The 19,082-nt window shown below is 48.9% G+C and overlaps 9 non-coding genes across 9 annotated transcripts; 7 read left to right on the plus strand and 2 right to left on the minus strand.

Moving 5' to 3' along the window:
- Positions 1 to 3,125: 3,125 nt before the first annotated feature.
- TRNAR-UCG (transfer RNA arginine (anticodon UCG)) lies at positions 3,126 to 3,198 on the minus strand. Its single transcript has one exon. It is a non-coding gene; the product is annotated as a tRNA-Arg (tRNA).
- Positions 3,199 to 4,791: 1,593 nt separating this feature from the next.
- Positions 4,792 to 4,863, plus strand: TRNAW-CCA (transfer RNA tryptophan (anticodon CCA)). Its single transcript has one exon. It is a non-coding gene; the product is annotated as a tRNA-Trp (tRNA).
- Positions 4,864 to 7,771: 2,908 nt separating this feature from the next.
- Positions 7,772 to 7,842, plus strand: TRNAG-GCC (transfer RNA glycine (anticodon GCC)). Its single transcript has one exon. It is a non-coding gene; the product is annotated as a tRNA-Gly (tRNA).
- A 306-nt stretch (positions 7,843 to 8,148) lies between these two features.
- On the plus strand, positions 8,149 to 8,220 carry TRNAM-CAU (transfer RNA methionine (anticodon CAU)). The gene has a single exon. It is a non-coding gene; the product is annotated as a tRNA-Met (tRNA).
- A 419-nt stretch (positions 8,221 to 8,639) lies between these two features.
- Positions 8,640 to 8,721, plus strand: TRNAS-UGA (transfer RNA serine (anticodon UGA)). Its single transcript has one exon. It is a non-coding gene; the product is annotated as a tRNA-Ser (tRNA).
- Positions 8,722 to 9,654: 933 nt separating this feature from the next.
- On the plus strand, positions 9,655 to 9,726 carry TRNAQ-UUG (transfer RNA glutamine (anticodon UUG)). Its single transcript has one exon. It is a non-coding gene; the product is annotated as a tRNA-Gln (tRNA).
- A 434-nt stretch (positions 9,727 to 10,160) lies between these two features.
- On the plus strand, positions 10,161 to 10,232 carry TRNAQ-UUG (transfer RNA glutamine (anticodon UUG)). The gene has a single exon. It is a non-coding gene; the product is annotated as a tRNA-Gln (tRNA).
- Positions 10,233 to 14,709: 4,477 nt separating this feature from the next.
- Positions 14,710 to 14,791, plus strand: TRNAS-GCU (transfer RNA serine (anticodon GCU)). Its single transcript has one exon. It is a non-coding gene; the product is annotated as a tRNA-Ser (tRNA).
- Positions 14,792 to 18,137: 3,346 nt separating this feature from the next.
- TRNAR-UCG (transfer RNA arginine (anticodon UCG)) lies at positions 18,138 to 18,210 on the minus strand. Its single transcript has one exon. It is a non-coding gene; the product is annotated as a tRNA-Arg (tRNA).
- Between the last annotated feature and the right edge of the window lie 872 nt (positions 18,211 to 19,082).

Consider the following 19,082-nt stretch of genomic DNA (forward strand, 5'->3'; position numbering starts at 1 on the left):
GGCTATTATGCCCAGACAACACTGTGCTGATAAGATCTTGGGAGGATTTCTGGGAAGGCTACATCCAGAAATGTCTCACCCACAATTTCCCAGGAGAGGGAGGAGGGGAAAAGAAACAGGGTACCCATACACACGTCCAGTCTGAATGCAGATGGGCTCTTGGTCCTTTACTGAGATGTCCACCTGGTCTCTCAGGTGTATTTCCCTTCATCAAACTTTGCTACCTTGCTTACCATTTCTCCGTCTCACATCTGAATTCCTTGTGTGAAGACGAAAGCCTTTGAGCAGTGATCTCTGGCAACTGTACCCCACACTGGAAGTTGGTCAAAGCCCAACAATAGTGCTCCAGGATAGCAAGCTTGCAAAGCTTGCAAACTGCTGGAACTGCATCTGCTTTAAGGGGGGTGGGGGGTGAGTGCATGAACAAACAAGATTATAATTGCAAACATAGTCAGCAAGCAGAGGAGAGGTGAACCAGGGCATCCAGAACAAAGCTCCAGTTACCACAAAACACCAGCTAAGACAGTTAGCATCAGCTCCTGGGTCGAGTTGCACATCTCCAAATCAATCAAGCCCATCCAGATGGTTTTATTCACTTTGGCTTCCAAAAAGCCTGAGCTCACTGTTTCAACCATGGTAGCTAGGATGCAGGCTTGCTTCAAGGCCATGACACCTGAGCCTACAGTTGTACCAAATGAATCCATTACATCAGTGGTACCCATGGACAGTGCCAAGACAAATATGATGAAGTTCAAGTCGCGCATCTTTAGGTAGGGACAGATGCAGCAGCAGCAGCCGTAGCCAGGGTACTGCTGACCAGTGCTGCCGTGGGATGTGTCATTCTCTAAAGCAGTGGTTTTCAATTAATAAGAGAATCACCAAGCCACTTTCGAGATGTGTCTAAGACATGAAATTCACTGTTCCCTGTAGACATCTATAAATTTTAATAACATTGTGACGTGGGAAAGGACAGAGTCAAGTGATCCTGAGTGACAGATAATCCCAACCCAGAGATCTTTCAGACCACTCTTTTGGGATCTTCGATTTCATAACAAAAACCTGGCATCTCCTAGCATCCTGGAAAGGGCTGGCTGTTTTTAGTCCCCAATTCTTTCCTGATAGCAGGCCTCCTGTCCTGGCTTGCACTTTTAGCAACTTTTACACACTTATTAGAGCAGTAATCCCAGATTACTCACTCCTTCCTTGATGTTGCAAGGTACTGGACAGAAAGAGGTGCCAGTGACCACCTCCTGGATTTCCAAGTCAGCAACTCAGCACTGCCAGGCACCAAGTGAAACCTCCAATGCTGATGCGATGGAGTGACTGTTGTCCAAGAGGGAAGACGCCCTGGGCCAGCTAAGACAACCGATTTCTTGGCTCCTTGTGTATTTAGGGCTCCTATCCTTGGCTAAGGACAATCCTTGCTGGCTTTACCAATTGTTAGTGGTCTCAAGGGACTTCTCTGCTTCGATGCCACCGAACAATCAACCTTAAGTGGGACCTGTCCAGAAAGCTTTTGTTACAGTTAACAGGCGAAGTTCCCTAAATATTCTGCTTTTCTTTGCTGGGGCTTTCATAGTAAGCTTAGGGGAGTGTCCAGGCTGTAGAAAAACAGCAAGGGGAGGGAGGGAGGTCCTCCCTGTTTGCTACATCTTCATCCATTGTAGGATCAGAAATCTGCCTCAAATTACTTTGTTGTTTGTGGTGGTCTAGGCCCCTTTGACAATGTTGCAAGATAAACTCCCTTAGAACATTCTCCCTGGGGTGGGGGCGCGCGCGCGGGGGGGGGGGGGGGCTCTTTGTGGCTGTTCTAGAGCCTGGTCCCTCCTCCCCAAATCCTAAAGGCTCTGCGGTGTTTGCAATGGACGGGAAGAGCTTGGAGACTACGCAGTATGGAAATTCTATAGACTCTCATACTGGAGCATGAAGGGGCATTGCTTCCATAATTGGCTAAAACTCAAACCCCAACCTCTCTGGTGCCAGCATTCTAACTCAGCAGGTCCCAAGATGGGGAGACAGGGAAGGGAGACAGGCCGTGGAAACATGCAGTTCAAGAGGTTCCCCAGGTGCTGGCCTGAGGACTAAATTCTTTTTTTTTTTTTTTCAAAAATCAGTAAAACTTTATTCGCTTCCATTCTTTCGCCATTAACAGAAAATTGGAGAAAGCAAAAAATGTTTTGTGTTTACAAAGATAAACAGCCTCTTTACCCAGAGATCAAAACCTCAAACGACAACGGGGAAGATCAAAGCGCCCTCCCCCGCATCCCCTGAGCTGACCCTTGTCATCCTAGACAAAGCCTTCAGTCCACTGGCCAGGGACCCTGTATTTGGCCAATTTAAGACGAGGGCCAAGAAATCAGACCAATCCATTCCCATGATAGAAAGTGGAACAGAAGCTACACCAAGGGTCAAGTGCCTTTATTCTGCAAGACACAGGAACCAGGCGGCTACTTATAAAAAAAACAAGATTCATTTCAGGCACAACTTTTTAATTTTTTTTTCTGTTTTGTTTTCAAATCAGTAAAAGAAACTGGGTCCTAGAAGCCGCAGTGGTCTAAGCAGCAGCAAGTTTGTGCATTCTTCTTTTGTTTGTTTAAATACGTTTAAATTATCACACTGCTGGCACACCTCATTTGCATGAAATTCTGCACCATACATACTAATTGTAGTCAAGTTATTTACCCCCCATCCCAGGAAACAAAACAAAACAAAACAAAACAAAAAAAAACAAACTACTCTGGAAGATAATTTTCATTGAAATCTAACCAAACTTCGTTAAGTGGATTGTGACAAGATTATAAATGATATGAAAAATAACATTTTTAACATCTGGCCATCAACTTAAGAAAATGGTTTGCCTATACAAGTTTTTGTACTTTTTAAAAAGGTAATATAATCTACCCTCATATGGTCTGAGGACTAAATTCTGAGTAGCATCTACCGAGAAAATGGAATATTCTGTTGGTGGTACTGTTGACAAAGAGATAAACAGATATCTGCAGGAGAGAACAGGAAGTACAAAGCAAAGGCCAAGAGTGTGGAGGAAAAGTGGAGTTAAGGTGAAAAGCAGCAGCTCCTGCAGACATTCTGGGGTTGTTTGAGGAAGGAATAAATCAGCCAATAAGCAACCACGAAGGGATTCGAACCCTCAATCTTCTGATCCGAAGTCAGACGCCTTATCCATTAGGCCACGTGGTCTCCTGGCAAGTAGACTGCAAATACATACATGAGAAATAAACTGCCCCTCTTCAAGCGTTGTGACTAAATCGGCGAAATTATTCTAAGCCACGAGCATGCCAATCCCTCCCCGCAAAAACCTTGGCTTAGATGGAGAAAGCTGTTTAATGGTGAGAACGCTTGTGAGGTTTTAACCAGATAAGCAGCAGGGACAGTAAAACGGGGCTTCAATAACCAATCACAGGGCGCTCTGTCTTTTGATGGCGATCGGGGAGAAAGGCCACGTCGAGGAAAAGATGCTGGAGCTGAGAGCCGAAGGCGGAAAGGTGAAAACAGAACCGCTGCTGGCCAGCCAAGCTGAAGCCAGAGAATTGACGAGGACGTGGGCGAACTCCCTAAGTCCCACTAAGGCACAAATGCAAACGGAGCTAAAAGTTGCGGAGAGAGATTAACAGCAACACAATCTGTGACCTGGAAAGCACGGGGTGCGCGCTCCCAGAAAGCCCAGCCCTGAGCCGGGAGCCGTAAAAGCAGCCCGATTTACCGCACCCCGGCGTCCCTGCCCACGTGAGCTGCCTGGAGCCACCCCTCCCCGCAGGCAACGGCCGAACTTCCACGGCGTCACAAAGCGATCGTGTCTGGGAAGAGGGCCCTTGAAGAAGTTTTCTGGTAAACTGGGAGCGTAAGTGTGGGCCCTAGTCCCTCGTGTTCTAAGGGAACAGGGCACAGACCTACAGAGGAAGAGCGCGTGGAGACGGAGCGGGAAGCGGTCCCCGGCGAGCCTCGTGGGCTTCGGAGGAAACCAGCGCGGCCGACGCCTGGGCCCCGGGCTTGCAGTCCCCGGAATTGGGAGAAAACACGTTTCTGTTGCTCACACGCCCCAGGCTAAGGGATCTGTGAGGGCAGCGCTAGCAAACCGCGTCACGCACGGCCCTGAAAGCAAGGCTTGTCGTCGTGAGCGAGCACGGTGGCGTGGCTCCAGGCCGGAGCACGACCCCGGAGGTCCGGGGGCGGCCTACAGCTTGCACCTGCACAGTCCTCGCTGCTGCACTTTGTGGGGATCCGCCGGACTGCAGGAGGAGGGCCCACAGGGCCAAAGAAAGCAGTAGGGGCTGAGTGTCAGCGGCTTACGACGGGTGATCGTTGTGGACGATCACAAGGCCCGCAGATTCTGGCCTACAGTGAGGAGTTCCTGCAAAAGCATCCACGCCTGCCAGGCAGGCCGAGGGCCGAGCAGGCAAGGGGCAGTGCGGGCTGGGGTCTCCTTCAGGACAGGGAGAGTAGTAGGGCACAGGGCGCAGCTGTGTCTTGTCCCTGGTCCACGGCGGATTAAAGCCAATATGCACACGAGTTTTCCCCAAGCAGGAAGACATCCACAGGTGGAGACACTGAACGTGAGACGCAATGGAGTTTTCCCCCCGACCCTCGGGCTTTGCGGTTTGTACGTCTTCTGGTCAACCCTAGATTTTTCTCAACAAACCTTGGTGAAGCTGTGTCTGTAGGGGGAGAACGGCTCAAACCAAGTAGTAATCAATACATCAAAAAGCTTAGGTGGGTGGGAAGTAAGCAAAGGACTTAAAATCCTTGAAGTAAAGAGAAAGCCCTGCTTGGCGTGACCTCGTGGCGCAACGGTAGCGCGTCTGACTCCAGATCAGAAGGCTGCGTGTTCGAATCACGTCGGGGTCATAGTAGCTACTGTTTTGCTGTGGGAGGAAACGAAAACCAAAAGGGGCTTTGAGTCGGAGGAATCCTTAACCCTGAGCAGCTTGAGATCGGAAGGTGGCCAGGCTGCGTGTGCTCTCCCAAAGACCCTGGGGTCTGCCCCTTCCGCCTTTATTTACCTGCCGGCAGCCCTCGGTTCTTCCTGGAGCCTGCAGCCGGCCGGGTCGTCAGCTCCTTTCCTGGGCCCCGGTGAAGCCCGTCTGCCTGCCTGCTCCCGTTTTCCGCCCCGGCCCCCTGCCTGCCGTCTCCCCTCTGGCCAGGCGCGTGGATCGCTTCCTGCTCGGCTCCTCAAGGTCCCTCGGACGCCGCTCGGCTTCGCACATGAACATTATTTTTGAGGGGCAAATCATAACTGTATGTAGTTCGGGTTATGCGGTGATGTCTGGATACTACTGGGTTTTTAAGCGCACACCTTATCCTGACCCTCGGCTGCTTGGAACAGGAGCAGGGCGAAGCGGGCGAGCGCGCGTGTCGGCGCGGCGAGGCTCCGGCCTGCCTTCCGCGCTCGCACGCGGGTGTCCGAGCTTCGCGGCCTGATTCGGACGTAGACTCTCAGGGCTCCGCCAAAACAGAACGCCACTTCCCGCACGGTGGCTGCTCCTCCGTCAGCCGGGGTCCGCCCCGCTGAGCCGCCCCCCGCCCCACGTCCAAACCCACCCCGGCTGTCAGTGGCGTGGGCCTCTGGAGCATGCGCCGTGAGGATTGTGTTCTGCGGCTGCGCGCCTGGTGCCCTGGGGGAGGTGCTCGGCATGGGCGCAAGGGCGCACGCAGGCGCAGACGGGACCCTGCCGTTGCTGAATGCCTTCGGCGCCGTGCCCAGGCCCGTCCACTGGGGGCGATGGCGTCCATCTTCTTTCTTTTCCCGCGGATGACCCTGTGCTGTGGGAGCTCAGCCTAGTTAGCTAAGAGGGCACTGAGTTACAATATTTCCATGTTCCTTAGGCCAGTGTATCTGTGTGCTCAATCTGTGACATTCTTTCGTCTTGTCTTTTTGCTTATAATAAAATAACGAAGTTTTCTCCCCAAATGCGAAAGTGGGACAAATATTCAAGCAGGCGTTTTTGACTTTACTATGTTTCTAAACGATGTAAAGTTAGGTACTCCGTTGTGTTTCGGTATTGCAGAGTAATTTTCTTGTTCCAGGCCTAACCTTCTCCAAATGGTATTAGTTGGCCGGCGAAGCTATAACGTAACAGGAAGATGTCTGTCTTCTGGTTCTGAAGAAAGTTCGTTGTTTTAAACTATTAGGTATTGGGGCATTTTTTTCTTTTCTTTTCTTTTTTTAGTACGGCAATAGATAACATGTACAGCATTTCATCTCAAAAGCCTCTCCGGTGTGACCACCACTTGTGAAACATCATGATCCCTAGCCAACCCTAACTGTGTCCCACATTGGCTCTCCGCCGCTGAGACGCTAGGAAATTTACCAATAAACTCAGCTTTTGTTCTTTCAGGGAGGTTTTGGTGACAGGTAGGGGAGCCAGCATTTGACAAATGGCAACGAAAACCTGAAGCAGCAGAGGGCACATTGCGTAATTAGTTTATAGCACACACAGAGTCTGTTTGGGAATCTGCTAGAATCGCCCATGCTATCCCATCAATTCAAAACAACTGAGCTGAGAAGCTGCTCTGGCCGTTATCCTGAAGATTTCTTTAGAAATGAGGTAAAATATCTGACTGCTAGTGTTGCACTAAAAAGTTACATAGATTAGCAGTAGCTAGAATTTACCCAGTGCTTTTACACTATGTTTTGAAGACTTTAGTAGGTACCATTTTAATTTACTTTTATTTGTAGTCCCCTGAGCAGAGTGGGTCAACTACTCCAAATTCCATTTTCTTGAGTAAATAAAAACAGATCCTGGACCTTGACCAAGCTTTTATCTTTCCCAGACTGTATTCTTCTGTGGCTAGGTTTTCCAGAAAGCTTGTAGATGGCCTAAATTATTCCGTTAAGGAAAACAGTGAGAGTGTCTTGATTTCGCTATTGCAGCCCTGCCTTTCTTGTCCTTCAAAGCCTCATAATCAGAATTGCCAAAGAAATAAATCCTCTGCAAGTCGGCACTGCAGTTCCTCAGAGGTGAGAAGGCGCGGGGCGAGACGGCGCTCACACCTCTTGGTGTCCCTGTGTTTCTGTCCAGGACGCCCATGAGGTTCCTGAAACCCCAATTCGGGAATCATTTCAGCGGAGACACTTTCCTTCTCACTGTGGCCTCTGGCTTTTCCTCCAAGCCAGCTGAAGCAGGGACCACCTCTCCTGTGCATTTCCAGGCCCCGTTTCGCCCTGCGGTTGCAAAGCGCCAACGACCTCAGCCGCTGAGGACACCGCGGGGTGTCGTACTCTCCGCCGGCCAGCGCCGCAACCACTCGGTGCGGAGTGGGGCTCCGCCGAGTTCGCCTGTTGACCGTTGTTACGTCACTTCCGCTTCCGGTGGCGCACTGTCCTGGACGAAGCGGCGTCACCACGTCGCGATCACATAGGATGTTTTGTTTATTGTTGTTTCCCCTCCCAAATGATGTAGCTTGGTATTTCAGAGTTGCAGCGAGCGCTTTAACTTGGTACATTAGTTGAACTGGCTTGCATCTTAAGTGAGAGATTTTTCAGAATTTGTTTTCAGTAAAGATTTAAATTGGAAGAGGTACAGAGAGGTATTTTCATATGTTGGCTGTTTGTAGGCATTTTTCATCTGGATAAGTCTCCATGGGTCATACCGCACATTTTAAGCTTCTTTTTTTTTTTAGAATATTTAAGTATGTTTTTCTTTAGTTGGATTTAGAGGAATCTCAAAATGAAAACATATTTCCACTGTTTACCAGTAGAAGCGGTGAAAATGTAGCTATATATATACATAAATAGAGCCTACTCTCCTGTGAAGCATTGGTGGTTCAGTGGTAGAATTCTCGCCTGCCACGCGGGAGGCCCGGGTTCGATTCCCGGCCAATGCAGTTTGTAACTTTTCCTCCTCACCCCAAATCTGGTTGTACAATTCGCTGTTTCCCTTATTGTCAATCGTGGCAATTAGCATGCATTTTATTGTGCTACAAGGTGGGACTTAATTCCGCAGGAGGAGCTCGGTTGACGTTTTCGCGGGAGACTTCAGGATCCGTAGTACTTGGAGGAGAGCAGGCACGTACAGATTTTTCATATATTCTTTCTGTTCTCAAAGTCTGTCATCAGAAAGCGACGTTCAGAATCAGGAAAAAGCCCGCCATCCGTCTGGAATAGACAATTGAAGAACACACGAGCAGTAGAGCAGAGTGGCGCAGCGGAAGCGTGCTGGGCCCATAACCCAGGGGTCGATGGATCGAAACCATCCTCTGCTATATATATTTTGATGGACGCTCACACTTTTTTTTTTTTTTTTTTGAGGATGGCAAGGTTGAATAATGCTAATCAAACAGCTTTGTGCGCCAGCCTGGACTGTGTCATAATTCTCAAGATAATTTTCTAGGAGAACCCACTTCTATCCTCCCCAGTGATAAATATTTTGATTATGTCTGGGACTCTGCCATAGCTGCCCAGGGTTGGCATGCTGCGTTCGCGACGCCTTTTGGTACCTCGTGCGTGAGGCAGTTGTTGCGGTCAGCAATACCTCCCCTAACCGACATCGCGAGCTTTCTGTCGCGAGGATAGACGCTCTAAAGCAGTTGTTGCGTAGTCGGAGAAGACCAGTTTTAAACCAGGTGCAGCAGGAGAGTTATTATTCCTCATGGGAATCTATCCAGAGCAGCCAGGCACGCACGTAGTCGTGGCCGAGTGGTTAAGGCGATGGACTTGAAATCCATTGGGGTTTCCCCGCGCAGGTTCGAATCCTGCCGACTACGGAGATTTTCTTGTAATCTCATGGAAAGCAACACAAGATACACATGTCCACGGTCATCCTAGGTTGTGCGCTTTTGGAGTGTAACAGGACTTCGACAAAATTCTTTCAGTGTCTTTTTGGGAAACTACCTGAAAACTCCAATACAAAGATGCTGGCACAACACTCCAGTGGTTTTGCACTTGAATTGCTGTCTCCCTATTCATAATCTACCTCTTCTGTGGCTTCTGAAATCCCGCTCATGTCTGCTTTACAAAATCTCGCTTGCCTTTAATGTCTGCTTGATATTCTCCCCAAATGTTTATGTCCAATGCATCACTTTCCCACTTGTGAGCATATTGGATGCAAGACGTCAAACAGAAATTTCTAGTCTTTCTTCCTTTTTGGAGCTCCTTATTATCCCTCTTTCGGAGGCCAGAATTGCAGACAGGAAATATCAGCTAGGGAATTTTTGAAGCTGTTTTTAGATGTTGGCTAAATCTTATTGAAAAAACCAAATAGTTTCGCTACCTAAAACTCTGTTACTCTTCCTAACACTTACTGTGTATGCAATATTAATAAGAGTAGAATAAATATAACACAAATTATTTTTATATTAGGAATTGATCCATTAAGACATGCAAACAAGAAAGCGAAGAAAATAGAAATAATCAGGCAAAAGTTTTATTTGTGTCCCTAAAACTACCAATAAATTCCTGAATTCTCATAGATTGTTTTTCCTTTTTACATTTGACACAAGCATAATTGCCCTAAGAGCTTTCTAACTGCCGACAAACTCTGCAAACTCGTTGGTAGACAAATGTTTGTGTTTATGATTTACGGTCCATGTGTGTTCCAGTTTTCTGTTGTTTCTTTGAAGTCGAGGAATATGTTGTAGGCTAATGTGACAGAATATCAACACACTATCAAAATCTTGCCATAGGGGACTGTTATCTTTGGTCCCATGGTGTAATGGTTAGCACTCTGGACTTTGAATCCAGCGATCCGAGTTCAAATCTCGGTGGGACCTGTTGCAATTTTAGTGTTGCCTTCTCCATTTCGAACTGCGGTTGTGTCTTCCAGAGACTGGAGATAACGGGCACCTGAAGGAACACCCAGTCCCCGTCAACATCAGCTGCTCTGAGAACAGCTGTCTCTGCTTTTCTACTTAGAGTTCCACTTCCGTTCTCTCTCTCTTGCCCCCTTCTTTTTTGCTGATGTCCGTGTGGTCCAGATCCTGGAAAATTAGGCTGCATTAGGTTCTTACGTTTTGTTAAGGATGCGTCTTTCAGTATCCACAAGATAGTGATACCACTGTCTACTAAATGTTCATGGAAATCTATTTTACTAAAAATCTGCATGGATTTAAAGTTGCACCAAAATAATTATCATTTAGCGTTTTCCTGTGACTATTTTGAGATATCTTCCTAGAGTGATATCTTCCAGCCAACCTTCCCACGTGGCGGCCCCATGGTGTAATGGTTAGCACTCTGGACTTTGAATCCAGCGATCCGAGTTCAAATCTCGGTGGGACCTCTCATGGTTTTGGTGTGTGATCATCCTGTCCTGGCTTTGTCCCTGGAGGTAAGGACAGCAGCTTCCTTACTTCCCTTCTTGGCTTCTGGAGATGACCCCGAGCGTGTCACCTTTATCCATAGAGCCTTAATTTTCTTTTGCCACCTAATGTCCTGTGGGTTCCTACCGGCAGTCAGACCCTGTTACTTGTGTGCTCATGGTGCTTACCGGTTTGTCTGCGAGAAGCTCCCCTGCACTGTGAGTGGTTTATTTCTTCGTAGCCTCTTAAGATGTCTTGGCCTGAGGCAAGACCATCCTTATGAGCTGCCCTTGGAAACTCCTCACATGAGCCCCCGCGCTGTGATTGGTCGACGTGCTAACCTCTGAAAGAAGCATCCCGGCTGCATCTTGATTTTTCCTCCTCAAATGGCACACACCTGGCTGCAAGCGTGGTCAGCCAGGCCCCCAAAATCAACACGGAAACTACCTGCAGAAGGCAGCGCCACGTGCCTCCTGCTACTTTCCCTGATGGCTTTTTTTTTTTTTTTTTTTTTTTTTTTTTTTTTGCCCCTAGGCCTAGACTTCCTCAGATTCTGATAAATTAGAACCTTGGCCCTGGTGGTCAAGAATTTGTTTGCAGGCCCCGAACCTCAGTTCCTTCCTACACTGGCTACACTTAGTTCCCTCCTGTCAGCTTCCCATTGGCCTCTAACACTGTCCTAAGAATTTGGGAAGGCGTCTGTGTACATTCCAGAGGTGTCCCTGGCTGCGCCCAGCAGGTGCTCCATCCAAACTCCTTTGCCAATGTGTTCCTCATGTCTTTTGGGAGACTGCTCTGAGAAAAGTACACACCCATCTTTCAGGGGTGACCCCTCCTCCAGGGCCCCGCGATGCAGTGGTTGGCACATGAGCTGCCGATCTTAGTGGATCTGCTCAGTTCTGGTGTCAGTACACTGATGGGCGTGGACCCTCCCTCCACGTACACTTCCTCTCCCCTGAGACAACATCCAGCTGCTTACTTGTGCTTTCCTGTGGCTGCTGTTGCAGCTCGTGTCCCCCACGACGTCTCCTCTTGATGCCCAACGTTTGCTTTGTGAGTGCCCAAAGCCAGTTTCCTGTAAGCTAATTATGTGCGAGGCAGACTAAGGGTTTATGTGGCAGAGTCTCTGCCTGCAAATCTGTTTTTCTCTGGAGCTCACTCCAAATGCTCTGTTAGGCTAACTCTGGACGCAGACATGAAAATGCCAACCACAGAGTTAGACACCAGACGTCAAGGTCACCAGAGAGCCTCTGTCGTCACCATGCAAGAGAAGCTCTGGTAAGGTTCTTCAGACTGAATATATGCCCAAGACATTTTAAAGAGCAATTGGTCCCTTGCAACAGTGTACAAGTCTTCCCCTGGAGGTTTGTTATTCAAAGGGCCTGTGGCATAAAGGTTAGCACCCTGGAATCCCAGGAGTCCCAGCTGCTGCTGGAATCTAAACCCCTTCGGCTGACTGTTCAGAACGTCTTCCAGTGCTCTCCGTCGCAGCAAAAGAAGAGCCCCAAGAGCTGTTCTGTCTTCTAATAATTGTTCTAGAAAAAGTCCTGTGCACTTCCTCCTGCTTACTTTGCTGGTAGTGGTGTCTTAGCCTCCTCTGCATTTGTTTCCTCTTGCTGTTGCTGTAACAATGATCCCGAATATAGTGGCTTAAGACAACATAAATTTATTTCCTTACAGTGCTAGAGATCAGTGGAAAATCAAGGTATTAGCAGTGCTGTGTACCTTCTGGGGACTTCCGGAAAGAATCCATTTCCTCACCTGTCTCAGATTCTACTTGCTTCTTCCTTGTTTAACCCTTGCTTCTGTAGGCACATTTTCTGCTATTGATCTGCTTCCCACTTGGAAGAACCCTTGTGATTATGTTGGGCCTACTCAAACAACCCAGCCTCTCCCCATCTCAAAATCCTCACTGAAAACTGCAATGTCCTTTTTACTACTAAGGTGACATATTCAGAGGCTCTTGGGATATCCTGTTGTAGGGGTCATTATTCAGCCCACTAAAACTTCTACTAATAAATAGCAGGTATCTATTAATCTCTTTAATCTCTCAGTCATGTCTCGTTTCAAAGTAATGCAAGATCCGGATGGAGCTTACACATGAATCTTTCAGTAGAGAGAGACACAGAGACTCCTGTTTAAGGGCTCCACGGTGTAAGATTAGCGTCTGAGCTCAGATCCAGTAGTCTTGTTATAGTTTTGCCTTAATTGTATTTCCTCCCAGTATAGGATCCACTGTTTTCAGGGTCATCAAGGCTCCCAACGGTGTTGTTCCCTGTTGTTGCTTGGTGGTCCTAACGCTGGCAGCATAGAACTGCAGACGTTTGCATCTCATAGTTTTTGTGCATTAGGAATCTGGGCATAGCTAACTCAGCTGAGTCCTCTGCGTTAGTGTGTTTCACAGTCGCTGTTCGGGGTGTTGGCTGGGCTGTACTGGTCTTCAGGCTCACCTGGGGAAGGAGCCGTTTCCAAACTCACAGGGTTATTGACAGGGTTTGCTTCATTCATTCCTGGCCAGGGAGACTGCACCAGTGCCACTTCATCCAGGTGTGTAGACTGAGAAGGCAAAGGTTCAGACCTGATGGCTGGCAGGAAGCCACAACTTCTCTAATCTAATCACGGGAAGTGCCAGCCTAGCACGTTTCCTGTATTCCATAGATTACCAACAAGCCACAGGGTCGGGCCCACACTCAAAGGGAGGGTATCACAAAAGAAGTGTGCCTAGCACACTGGGTTTACACACCTGGGATGCCAGGGCAGGTGTGCCCTGCCTGGCCCTGAGCTGCTGCTGGGACCGGTGCTTCGTACAAGGCTTCTTTTGCTCAGCTGGGAAGCGTCGTGCTGAAAGCTGTGCCTTCTATCTCTTCATCAGGAAAACTAACTCTCGGCCTCAGCTTTTAAAAAAAGCTGCTTCACGGATCTTGCTTTATAACCAAGCCAGTGTTGAAGAGCTTGGCTGTCACTCTTCTAATTCAAATGAATCAGAATCCCTGTGGATAGCGCCCTGACAGGAATACTTCCCAGAAGTTCCTGATGGATCCAAGTGTGCAGCATCAAGCGAGAACCACAGAGGTCGTCTTTCCCTCAGCACCCTATGCAAGTTGTCGCCTCTCCAGGACATTTAGCACTTTCTGACATGGTATACATTCTGATTTTAAAATTGCTTCCTGCCTGTTTCTACCTGGTTAAGTCTCACGAGGGCAGGCAATTTTGTGTATGTCTTATACACCTGCATTTACAATAACAGCCGGCACAGGTGAGATGCCCAATAAGTATTGAGTGAATGAAGGAATCTGTAGACCCTTTAGGCCTTGGATTTGTTTATAATGATTTATAATTCCTAACCTCAGTACCACGAAGCCAATTTTCATCCCCCAGAGACATTTTAGAATTTATTGTTCATTTAAGATTTAGAAAATGCAACGCTGTCTATTTTACCTGTTTTAGTTTGGGATGTTTTGATTCAGATTTGGCACTTCATCCATTTGATATTTATTTAATCATGGTTGCCACCTCCGTAAGGCATGCCGTTTGAATCCTGGCGATATTCCAAATTTCATGTTCATTTTTACTTCACCCTCATTTCTACTTTATTTTTAAGTCATGTTATGTCAAAACACACACAGACACACATAATTTTTTTTTTAAAAAAATGCTATTGGTGTATGTGAGAAAGAGAAATGTAGATCTTGGCACCCAGAAATGGCGCAAGTCTCTTCACAGGGCCTGGGCATTGTCAGGAACAGGCTTGGCGCTTTCTTCAGGGCCCTGAGGTTCTTCTGTTGGCCGTGAACAACCTCACAGAACATGGGCACCATCTTGACCTCTCTGATTGTAATGAAATGAGACAACCAACCAACCAACAAAGCAAACATCAACAGCCCAACGTTTCATAAGCCTATGTAAATACAGATAATAAAACAAGGTCGTTGTGCAAACCACACACATATCAAGCATCCTCTTCTATCAACTCATTTGAGGGACCACTGCTTTTGCAGCGTTAGCTTCCTTCTGTTCTTGCCTCCTTCTAAACAGCTCTTTAACGAGACAAGGCTTCCTATGGTTGTATTTTTCTCAGTTACAGGAACAACAAACCCAATGCATCCAACTGTAGGGGTATTCCTGGTGGGCTTTAGTTGAAGGGCATAGAAATAGACAACACGTGTAATAACAGAACCAGACAAAACTCAATTCTTTTTTGTCACTTTTCCATGTATGGAATAAACAAAAGAAAATAGAAACTTCTCAGGTGGCACAGTAATTAACTCCATTCTTCCCTGTTAACTTCTCTCATTTCTCCCTTAGGAACTGTATTTTGTCGTCTTTTGTCAGGGCCATCCCCGTTCCTCAGTCTCCTTTATTTTTTCTATTTTTAGATAAAAGGGACAGGAAAGAGATGGAACGGGTAAAGCGGAACTACGTTTAAATATGGCACTTTTCATACTTGTAGCCAGCAGCGACGAGGTGGCCGAGTGGTTAAGGCGATGGACTGCTAATCCATTGTGCTCTGCACGCGTGGGTTCGAATCCCATCCTCGTCGTCCCAATATCCCTTTCCGGGGAGGTGAGGTTTTAGCTACTGCGCGCACAATCTCACAAACAAAACTACTCGTACGGGTTTGCGCACATTTTATAAACCCTGCCACTCCGGAACTCCATCCCTCTCCTCTTTGGGGGTGAACCACCTGTTCTTTACGCTTAGGTGCCTCCTTCCGTATTCTCCGCAGCTTTCGCCCAATCTTCTCCAGCTTCTAAACCTCACGCACGTTGCAGGCGCGGGGCTCTCCCACTCAACATCTTGCACCGCCGCACTCCAGCGTCCTCCGAGCGCTGCTCCGCCCGCCCCGGGCTGGAAGCTGCCCACCCGCTCTGCTAGTGCGCACGCTGCTCCTTCTTCCAGGCGGGTCTCTGCGCCCTTCTGGCAAAACCCACACCAAATGCACCCCCACCCCTTAACCGTGAACCGCAAACGGAAAGCAGGGCTCCCTTCCTTGCATTTTAGGTAAATACATTTAAATTGATCCTCTCCAAGCATTCCAGGCTCTGTTGATTCCTGCCTTCGCGAATCATCTCCTGCCGTCCACCAATCATCCCCAAAACCTCACCGATCGCCTGACTGCACTCTGTGGTAAACTACGGCAGGCGCCGTAAAGATGTTCGCGTTTAAAAATTCTCCCCTTTATTAACTATTTTATAGATGAGGAAACGGAAGTAGCCGCCAGACAGACCCATTGTTAAAACAAAACAATCTCAAACCTCACATAACCAGCCTTTCCTTATTAAGGTTTCTGGGAACTCGGTTTTAGACCAAGTGCTTAAGACCATGAAGCTTTCCAGCAGCTTCCAACCCTGCACTGGGATTGTGGCTTTTGATAGGAAACCTCCCTGACGTAGACCTTTCACATCCGTGCAGAGCTCCCACGTCCTCACGGGGACTGAGCGCTAAGCGGTGTGTGCTTGGAGGCATTATCTGTTTTTCAATTCTACCTTTTGTAGATAAAATGGATCAAAAATATTTTACACATTTTCTCTCATTCATCTTGGAAATGAAAATTCTGATGATTGAGTGGAAGTTGAGAGCCCTCCAGGGCTTGCTTTGCTCCATAGCAGAGAGCACCCTGTTCTGTCATCTAGAGGCACAGTCTCAGGTGCTAAAGGCACACCAAGGAAACAAGAGAAAATCATTTCACATTATCAGTGATGTACTATTAGTGTTCATGTTATTAGTAAACAATGCAAAATATACACAATAAATCATTCATTTTGTTCATGGAACTTAGTATAACAAAGTTTATTGTCTGCTAGTAAGTAGGGAGCGTTGTAAATCAGAAATCTTTTCTGGACCTGTGATAATTTATATGAAAACTCTTCACTTACTTAACTTACTCTTTAACTCAGCAATATTGACTGTGATGACTTCGGTCCAGGGAAATAGGACAGGTACAAATATTTCCAGACTGTAGGATGCACAACAGGTACTCTGTACAGTCTCAAGTGTCTCTGACATCACAGATGTATACTGAGAGAGTAATCTGATGGCTATGATGAGAATAATTATTATTATTATGACAACGTTGCATCAAAATATGAGACCATCAGACCATTAACGTTTGTTTGTATCTTATAAAAACAGTCACAAACAAAAAGTTTAATAAAGCTGCTAAATAAGTTAAAAGCTTTCATTTGACCCAAAGCATTCCATATCAGAACAAAAATACAGTGATGTTAAAATGCAGCAAATTGGGAATTTTTTGTTAAGTGGATGATATGCCGAGTTTTGGTTTAGTGATGAAGGGGCGGTGTTACATAAAAGCTATCTGCCAAAGACCAACACGACACACCTGTGTTAGAGCCAAGTTGATTTGTTGGCTTATTGCAAGGAGGGAGACCAAATGTCTGCTGAGCCCTGCGTTGACTTAGTCGTTCCATCATTCACTTCTGATGTTTGTAATCTAGAAGGAGAGAGGATAGAGCAGAACCTGACTTGCAGTCAGTAAGGAAGCAGCAGTCACTCAGCTCAGCCAGGACAGAGCGGATGTTAGTTAGCTGTGCTGGTTGACGGTGGGCTTGGGTTCACTCTGAGCCACACGTGATGATACACTGTCTTCTCTTTACCTTGCTTCCCGATGCCCACGGAATAGCGGCACCAGCTGGCGTCCTTAGAGCTGACCAGGGCTTAGCTGTGAGGACCAGGCCAGCTCAAGGCCTCCCCATCAGTCCCCATCAGTCCCTGACTGTCGGGGACTGCTTCTCTCCTTCTCAAAATGGGTGTTAATGCATGCATTTGATAAGTCGCTGTTATAATAGGAAATGCAAGAAGGCTGACGATAGTTGGAAAGGATTGCAATGGAAAGACGAGACACCTGCGTGGACTCTTCACCTGCTCGCCGTGTAGGCGTCGGCGTGGCTGCCCGTGTCCTCGCCCGGCGCTGAGAACTTGCCCCCCCCCCCTCCCCCGAGAAGCAGAGCGTCCTGCACACTCCTGGGCTTTGGGCGCGTGCACTAGATGGACCTGGGAGGGCACTGACAGCAAGCACAGCCAGGCAGGGCCTCAAAGCTCGCCGGCGTGGCTAGGCTCGCCCGGGGGGCGTCTTCTCTGCGCCCCGGGCCCCTGAAACAACACCCTTGGAGCAACCCGAGCTCCTGCAGCGAGGAGCCGGAACCAGGCACAGGCTGAGCCGCACCGCCGCCTGGAGCGCAGCCTGCTGGCCGTTACCTGCTTTTAAGTAGGCGGGCACCGCAAAAAGGATGTGGGGAAAGGGAGCTACAGGATCAGCTTATGTTGGGACGAACACCTGTGAAATCCGTGTATTCTCCCCGGGAACAGTTGGGCTCTTTCTGCTCTGCCATATGGGGTTGAATTTGAGCTGCATTTATCTCTGTGATGGCAGCAGAATCAAAGCAGAAAACCCGAGATGGAAAAGGAAGGGAAGAGCGAAACCAGTAGGGCGGACGCGGGCAGCAGCCGGACCTCGTGGCTCGTGTGCTCCGGCCAGACCCGCCGGAGTGGGAGCCGGGCCGGTTACACCCAGACTTCGGGCGGAGAGGGCCCGGCCTGCAGATCTGAATTCTCGCTGTCAGGTGGCACAGGACAGTCTGAGCCTGCGACGCTGAAACCCAGGCAGTGACACCAAGATCTGGGAGGAACTGGAGCGAGGCTGTGAGCACAGGAGGGCCTTCTAGGGTTCAGCTCCAGCTTCTGCATTCTGCCACCGCTCTCCCCACGCCTAGACAGCCTCTCCTCCTTCTTTTTAAAGGGGCAAAGGGAAAAAGAATAGGGTTTTGAGCAGTTAGACGTAGTGGTTTTTTTTCCCCCTTCCGATGACACAGGAGGATCTAAATTTGCAGGCGTGCACAAAACAGAAAAGGAAGAAAAGCAGAGAGTTCTAACCACGAAGGGATTCGAACCCTCAATCTTCTGATCCGAAGTCAGACGCCTTATCCGTTAGGCCACGTGGTCCCCACCAGGTGGCCCCTCTGCAGCTCCTGAAAATGGAACGACCTCAAAGGTCCCCGGCTGCTCCGCAGGGACCGCGGAAGCGACAAACGCCAGCGCCCGAGCGCAGGCACCGGAAACCCTCGATCGCGGAGGTTGTTGAGGGCCACAGCGGCGAGACTATGAGGTTTTGGGGTTGACATTGATTACGGTTTTGTGGCGTAGGTGTTTGTGGAAATTAACACGGGCCAAGATGCTGCATTTCGGGGGCTGTTTTTTTAAAACACCGAAGGTCCTGCGCACACTGCTCGCCAGCAGCCGCCGTGTGCGGGCTCCGGGACCTCGGGTGTCCGCAGACGACCCGGGAGGGCGCCGTCCGTCCCCGCGAGCCGCACGCCTGCCCCAGGGTGAGGCGAGGTCTTTGAGAAGCAGAGTTTAGGGTCCTCCCGGATCAAAGGAGGAGTTGAGTTCCCTCCTAGAGCAACAAAAAGGAGAACGACGCGGCATAATCTGTGTGCGCATGGGTAACCCTACAACCGCCCTATAGCCACCGTGTGGCCCTAAGACCGCCCATCGCAATGCGTGTCGCCACCAAAGGCAGGCAGAGACGCCGGGGTTGTGCCGAAGGCGATGCCCCGCTTTGCTCGCGCCTCCGCGACTGTGGATCCCGGCTCTGAGCCTCGCTGTCCGTCCAGGGCTCCGCAGCGTTTCCGGGGCTGGTGTCCGGGCTCGCACACGGCGTTTCGGCCTCCTGTGTGGCCGGGGGACGACCCCCGGGGGCTCCGAGAGGCGCCCGCGGACCGACGGATCCGAGGAACCCGACGGGGCGCGGGAAGCGGCCGAGGGGAAGGGAAGGCCGCCGGTCCGAACGGGTGAAGAAAACAAGGGAACAGCCC

This window comes from Lepus europaeus, chromosome 3 (assembly GCF_033115175.1).
Source record: "Lepus europaeus isolate LE1 chromosome 3, mLepTim1.pri, whole genome shotgun sequence".
Taxonomy (NCBI): domain Eukaryota; kingdom Metazoa; phylum Chordata; class Mammalia; order Lagomorpha; family Leporidae; genus Lepus; species Lepus europaeus.